This window comes from Peromyscus californicus, unplaced genomic scaffold (genome assembly GCF_007827085.1).
Source record: "Peromyscus californicus insignis strain IS unplaced genomic scaffold, ASM782708v3 Scaffold_3__1_contigs__length_106647218, whole genome shotgun sequence".
Lineage (NCBI taxonomy): Eukaryota > Metazoa > Chordata > Mammalia > Rodentia > Cricetidae > Peromyscus > Peromyscus californicus.
In genome coordinates, this window is record NW_026294551.1 from 81,886,340 (window position 1) to 81,893,885 (window position 7,546).

At 37.3% G+C, this 7,546-nt stretch overlaps 1 pseudogene; it reads right to left on the reverse strand.

Moving 5' to 3' along the window:
• Window positions 1-4,749: 4,749 nt before the first annotated feature.
• LOC128123345 (eosinophil cationic protein-like) lies at window positions 4,750-5,625 on the reverse strand (annotated as a pseudogene).
• Window positions 5,626-7,546: the final 1,921 nt, after the last annotated feature.

Consider the following 7,546-nt stretch of genomic DNA (forward strand, 5'->3'; position numbering starts at 1 on the left):
TTTCTTTAGAATCTGACCCAGGAAGACTCATAATTTGCATTAAATATGTTAAGAGACATCTCCATGAAAATCCTTCTTTCCAGAGGAAATGAGTTAGCAGCTCTTTCTCATCACTCTTTAACTTTCCTATCTACAGGAGAAATTTTGTAGTCAATAGAGCTAAGAGATGAAAGGAATTAAACTGAGTATCTGACACTAATCAAAAGAGTAGCAGACCAGGGACAGAAGGTGTAATACGAGAGGGCCAGCAAAATGGCTCAAGGCTACTCAAAACTGTTTAGGACTTTAAACACAAGGAAAGTCTGAGAAACATTAGCAGAACTAAGGAGAGAGAGGACCAATGAGATGTCACAGAATGGGGAGGGGGCAGAATTCAGATAAAAAGAAAAAATGAGATTTGAATAAACTATTAACTTGATTTAACAATAATTTATGGATGCTGGTTATAAATTGTAAAACACATGATAGTTACATACAATACTAATAGTAAGGAAATGGAGTGTATACTTGGTATATGGGAACTCTGTACTATTTTTGCAATGTTGTTGCACATTTAAAACCATTCTAAGCAGAACCAGCTTATTTACAAAGCAATGAAATTATTTCAGTACTTAAGTACTTATTTATGAACGAAACCCTACATACATCATCAAAACCCTCCATCCACAAGGTTCCAAGCATGTACAGAGGGAAAAAAAAGATGTTAAAGCTCCTACTAAGACAGTTACACTTAATGAAGCATTGTTTCTCTAAAAAGAAAAGCCATATTTATCTTTATTCCTTCACCCAGAAAACATTCCACTACATTCCTGGGAACCACAAAAAGAGTTTGTCTTGGCAAGGAAGTTAAAAGGGAAAGAGGTGTTCACAAATTTAAGTTTAAAATATGTGCTGCCCCATTTTCTACAGGGAGTCAACATTTTTGTTCGCATACTGTTTAACTGTTCACCCACCAGCCACACTATCCCCAGTTTCTTCCTTGCTGGAAGAGACCACCATGCACAATAGAAGATAATTATCTTCTCCTACAGCTGCTAAAATTTCAGATGAGTCCATTCGATGACATCTTGATCCAGAGGATGATGGGGGCATTCTGCTTAGTGGGTTCTCAAATGAGTTTTCTTTGGAATTAAAAGCAATGAGAGAGGAGGCTCACTATCTTTCCTGACATACACATTTCAGGGATATATAATTCTAACAGAGTGTGATGCCTAGAGCTACAACAGCCATATAATTACCATGGTAGAATAAGTCTAAAAATTAAAATACAAACACCAAAAATGGTAGCTCCCTAAAGACCAGACATCCTCTGATGGCATTAATGAGCTACTGAAGGAGTTGATCTGAACATAGCCCCATGCCAGGGGTCTGTTAACACCATCATAATTTTCCCAATTCCTTCAGATCTTTAGTTGTGCATGCAATAGAGCATAGAGCACCAGAACTTTCCATGTTTAACTGTATACCTCTATAACCTGGACACCTCTCACACCACAGCTTGTATTTGTCTACATTATTTGAAATCCGCTGAAATGCTGACAGCTTCCATATTGAATGTGGACCACAGGATAAGTAAGCCTGGAAGCAAGGAACAAGAATGTTCACTAGATTTCCAACAAGTTGAGTTCTCGTGGTCATAATGAAAGTGCCAAGAAACAGATCAATTCTGTCTATACATTAAAAATCAAGTAAAAGTTTCCTAAACTTCTAGAAGCAGTGTTTTTAATTGATTTAAAGATAAATAATTTTCATGTTTTTATTCATTTTTTTGTTTTGTGTGTGTATGTATATGTGTGTGTTCGTGTCTGTGCTCGCACGTGTGAGTGTATCTGTGTGTGTATATGTATGTGCATGTGTGTGTTTTCTTCCCTCTGGTGGAAGGGAATTAAATTTTGTTTTATCTGAACAAATAAAATGAATGAATTCCAGTTATGAAAATTAGTGAAGTCTCAGAAGACCGGCATGAGACAAGAAAGATCAGAAGCTGGGTTAGGACATACAATATTAAGTTTGATAAATCTACCAAATGTCAGGTTGAAATAACAAGCAGGTATTTGAATACACAAACCTAAAGTACAAGAACAGAGGTTGAAATTAAAGATAGAATGGGAATTAATATTCAGTTCATTAAAACTGTGAAACCTAATGAATTCAGATGGTAAGAAAGAGTGGATGAATTAAAAAAAAAAAAAAAACAGACAGATTTAACCTTGAAGCAACCCAAAGAAATTGGGAAGATAAGGAAGAATTAGCAAAGGTTAAGAAAAAGTGCCCAGAAAGTCAGCATGGAAACCAAGAGTAGTGTCACCACAATTAAGTCCCATATAGGGCACAAATATCTATGTCAAATGATCTGTGATAGGACAAATAAGTTGAAAACTGGGGACTTGTCATTATTCAAAGGAAAGAGGTCATGAGTCACAAACACAATTTTGGTAGGACAAGAAGTAAATTGAACAATAACAACAACAACAAAAAAAAGATGGAAAGAAATTGGCTCCAGATGATCTAGACAGCTACTTCTAGGCATGAAATGCAGATTAGAATGTGGAATACAACCAAAAAGTTGTAAAAATGAAGAATATTCTGCCATGTAATAATACAGACCAAAAATTATTACAGAAAATTCATCATGGAGAGAATCACAAGAATGATATTCTGGAAAAAAATCATGAGAAATGGGCACAGATGGGAAGTATTGATAACAGATAGGATCAATACAACATTTTTTTCACATGGTCAAAGTAGAGACAGTGGGGTAATTATGAGTAGATGCAAGCATGTCACATGTGTGATTGTATGGAATGTTACCCAATAACGGACTTCAAAATCCTAAAACTACACCCTTCATTTCACTAGAGTTGGTACTATGCTACTATTCTATTTCATGTAACAATTATTGAATTATTTTATTGGATCTGATTTATGAATGATGTGGTTTTATAGAAGTATTCCTCTTCAGTAAGTTGGAAAAGAAACATACAAAATATTTAACATTCAAATATGGAATAAATCAAACTGATCAAGCCCTCAAATGCTTCCTAACAAGGCTACCAATGAATGGGGGTGGTTGGAAGCTTCCTTCCACTGGGATATACTGATCTTGCTACTTTAAATATTAGCCATACAATTAACAACAACAAATCTCAACGTGTTCAATTTCCTTCTGATGACAGTCAGTTCCAGCAACAGAATGAAGACATAGCCCCATTAACTTCCCCATCAAATTTCATTGGAGTTCCAGGATTATGGCACATTTTGATATCCAAAAGATATCTTAAAAGCCTGACAAAGCCCTAAACAGTGAGCTTCTGGGTGGAATCCATAAAGTGATTAACAGTGCTTGACATTCACTCCATGCCAAAGTCCCGGGAATGCTGAAGCATCAGTTCTTGACTCAACTTTAGAGTTGATCAACATCCAAAGCAAATCAGTAACCTAGGGAAAGTTGAAGAAGAGTGACTGCTAAGCCTGTGAGAACTGAAATCCGTTCTCATTTTGATGAGCTAACAAAACATAGCACAATGAAAGTACACAAGCCTCTAAATCTGGAAGCTGATTTTTCCATAAAGTAAGAATTTGTGCAGAATATTACTAACTCTTAGTAAGCTCAGTTAATGCTCAGCAGCTCAAGAATGGCATCTCTAAATGCAAAGACATGCTTTTTTACTCAACACTCAAAATTTTTAAGTTTTCATATTTTGGTCTCGGAATTATGGCTGAGTCAAAGCATGAAGCTACTTTATTTCCACTAGCTGTTGAGAATCATTCATTTTGCTCTTGGTGTATTTTATCAGTTATGTTTTTCTTTGCAAATTACCAATCAGACAGTTTACCTAACGGAAGAACAGATCTTTTTGGTAGAGCAGAATGTCATTGCTTACTTCGAACAGCTAATCCTTTTCAGAAATTGGACCTAGACTTTAAATATCATGTATCAGTTTATTCCTCACCATAGTTGAATGAAAGTATAAAATACTTAAGCTAAGAAATGAAGAAAGGTCATTATGTAACAAACAAAATTATCATTTTGGGTGCATTAGTTACTGAGTCATTAATACATAGATGACTTGGCGGAAAGTCTACGCCTTGATAAAATGAAGCACAGCTTGAAACACAGACAAGCATCTGACAACCAGGAGAGATGCTGTCCTAGAAGACTAGCTGAATGTCCCAAGTGTCCCAGCTGTATGAATCATTGACGTGCCTTCAATTATTTAAGAAACAGTTTCTTTACTTTTCACCGAAAGCATCGTGAGAAGATTCACAATAGTTGCTTTTAGTGATTATCATGCAACTCGCTTCCATTTATCAAAACAACCATGTCTCTTGCTGTATGTTCCCATAATAAGATCTCAAAGATAAGACCAAATGCAAAGTGAAATTAATTTTCTTAACCCTGACGAAGTCTCTTGTATTAGAAAGAAAACTTTTAATATTTTTAAATATTTGTGTCATAAGAAACAGACCACTATAATTAGTTGGCATATGACTTCATTATAAAATATAATTATATAAATGCATAAGTATTTCTAATAATAATTATCTACCTATGGGATCATATATAGAACTCAAAGTAAGGAGAGATTAGTTTGTGTGTGTGTGTGTGTGTGTAGTGTATATGTTTATATACATGTATGTGTATATACATACTATATATATATATATATATATATACCTAATTATCTAATCCATATCACTAAAAAGTAGCTGTCTTTACAGTGCCATATAATATCTAAAATTCTACATGCAAAGTTCACAACATAAGCCAGAGCCTTTTATTAACATAATGCAGTGACTCAGACCTACACTTCCAGCTACATGGGAGACTGAAGAAAGGATTCCTTGATCTAGGTGTTTAGGGCCACTGAGACCTCCTATCCTAAAGAAATAAACAAGTATAGAACATTTAACTAAGTCTACGAGCATTTTATTCGGATGCACATGCCCTCTTTTCTCATGACCTCTTTTCAGTGAAGGATGGCTCATGGGATGCTGAATTCACACGTTGGGCCCCACCAAAGAACAGAACGCCAGCAGAAGGAGTTCCATCTCACAGCCCCTAAGGAAGCTGAGGATTAGGCTTCATTATCATACATTGTAGGCAGCCTTCAGCAAGCAGAACAAATGAAAAGCAGTTGCATCCTACTGTGGTATGAATATCCAAGTGAACTGGAACCACTGGATAGGTATGATTGTCCCACGGAGTTCTACTGTTACAAGCAACTCTGTAGAACATCATTGCTTATGTTGTTTGGTACTAGCATTGCGTATGATTTGTTGTCCAAGTTGTGAGGTTACAGTAAGTTAAAGATACCAGAGTTGAACTATTATGACATTAGTACATGTACTGCTACTGAATGTAGTATTTATACTGCCATACACACAAACAACATCAGCAAAGCATGTATGAAGAAAAGTGTTTTTGTCCTTCCATTGTCCTGTACAAACGTTAACCACCCGCATTGCAGCACTACATCGGAGGTTGGTCCTATTATTTACATCCTGGATTTCAAACCACTGGAAAGGGGTTAAATTTGGTGGGATCTGGAATGAGGCAACCATTTTGACAGGTCCCAGCAGCAGCAGGAGACAAAGTCGGGATTCAAGCAGCTTCACACCCATGTTTTCCAGTCTCTGTTGTGGCTCCCGTGAGAACACAATGCTGGTTGTCCTGGAAATTGGAGATAACACGGTCACAGTCACAAAATCTGCAATCAGTAGGCAGGTGATACAGAGATTTTTATGCAGAGTTTAGATTGAGACTTCAAACTCTGCCCTGTGCAAGGCGACTTGGAATTAGATTCCTTACAACAGAGCTAACAGCACTGCTGTTTGAGGTGTCCGTTGATTGGCCAAGTGAAGAAACAGAAGGCTGGTTGCATAATGAGGTGATGTGTTGATCTGTGGGGTCTGCGTGTTGAAGACTCCAGCCACCTGGCTATGTCAGCTCCACCTACAGGGTTGCTCTATATATATGGGCCCAAGTGGAACTCATCTGATTGTCCCTGATTTCCAAGTACATTTCTTACCAAACCACAATATTAAAGAACCCTTTGAGTCTAGACAATTATGGGCCCACCAGCCAGGTTCTGTGTTTGTCAAACATCAGATAGTATTTGTTTGTTTTGATTTTCTTTCTATCTTTGGTGAGATAATCAATGCATTCAATTAATATGTAGACTACTGAACAATGAATTTTTTAAAAGAAAAATATTTCTTAAGAAAACCTATTTGAATATCTTGAGATATGTTCTAAATGTGACCACTATCAAAAAAAATTACATACAAATTAAAGAAATCACAGACACTTAGGGTATGAAAACAAGCACCTGCACAAATATTTTTAAATTCTTGCCATCTATGAAAATATAAGTTACACAACTGATATGAGAAACAGAGTTAGGGGTATACCTTTTTCACTCCCTTCCCTCCAAAAAAGCTACAGAACACTAGAGAATGGAGTTCCCTTCAAAGAACGCCCTGGGATTATCTTACTGTGATAGGCAAAAGAATATGCATAACATAAAATATTTTAAGTTAACTAGATGTGTTTCATTTTTCATGATTCTCTCTTTAAATACCTCTTCAGTTACACTACCACCCCTGTGTCAGTTAGCTTCAGCTGTCAACTAGACACAAATCTAGAGACACCTAGTAAGAGAGAATCTCAACTAAATAATTACCAAGTTCAAATTGGCCTGTGGCAGTGTTGTTGAAGTATTTTCTTAATTTCAATTTGATGTAGGAGGACCCAGCACACTGTAGGCAGTATCATTCCCTAGGTGGGCCTGAACATTCTGAGAAAGATAGTTGAGCAGAGCAGAAGGAGCAAGACAGTAAGCTACATTTCTTCATGGGTTTTGAAAGGACCGAGCAGACACCATAACAGGCTGCTCAGTTTCCTGAGACTTGAGCAAGCAGTTTCTGGGAGGGCCATGAACAAAAGACATAGTCCTTGCAGTAGCTCCCTTTCTATACATACTCTGACTGTGTTGTACCCATTTCACGAAACCCCCAGAGACCACCAAGGAGCCTATTTCCGAAGCAAGCACATATGGGTCCTTTTATTCAGGTTCAACCTGGGCCACCGCACAGCAGATGGAAGGAAATGTGGCAGCAGCCATCAGCCCAGGTATAGACAGTTTTTATAGGGAAAAACCATAAGCCAGGAATTGACAACTTGGGATTGGGTAGAAAGGATATGGGGCAAGGTGATTTTTTGAAACTATTGGTCTAGACTTTGGGTGCAAAACCACATTTGAAACCATTGGATTAGACGTTTGGTGGGGAACCACAACCCGCTGAACAGGATTAGCTGGACTGCTCAGCAGGATTATCTATATATCTTCAAGGGCCATAAACTACAGACAGAATGTCTTCAGGCACTTACTGCTCTGTATCTGTTTGAGTTGTCCTGGAACATTCTTGAGGTCCTTCCTGGAACTGAGTACAGAAGGTGGTCTAAGATGGTGGCCCTTCCCTAAGATGAAGCCTGTAAAATCAAGTCTAGACCTTCACAACTGCTCAAGATTTAGCCAATTGT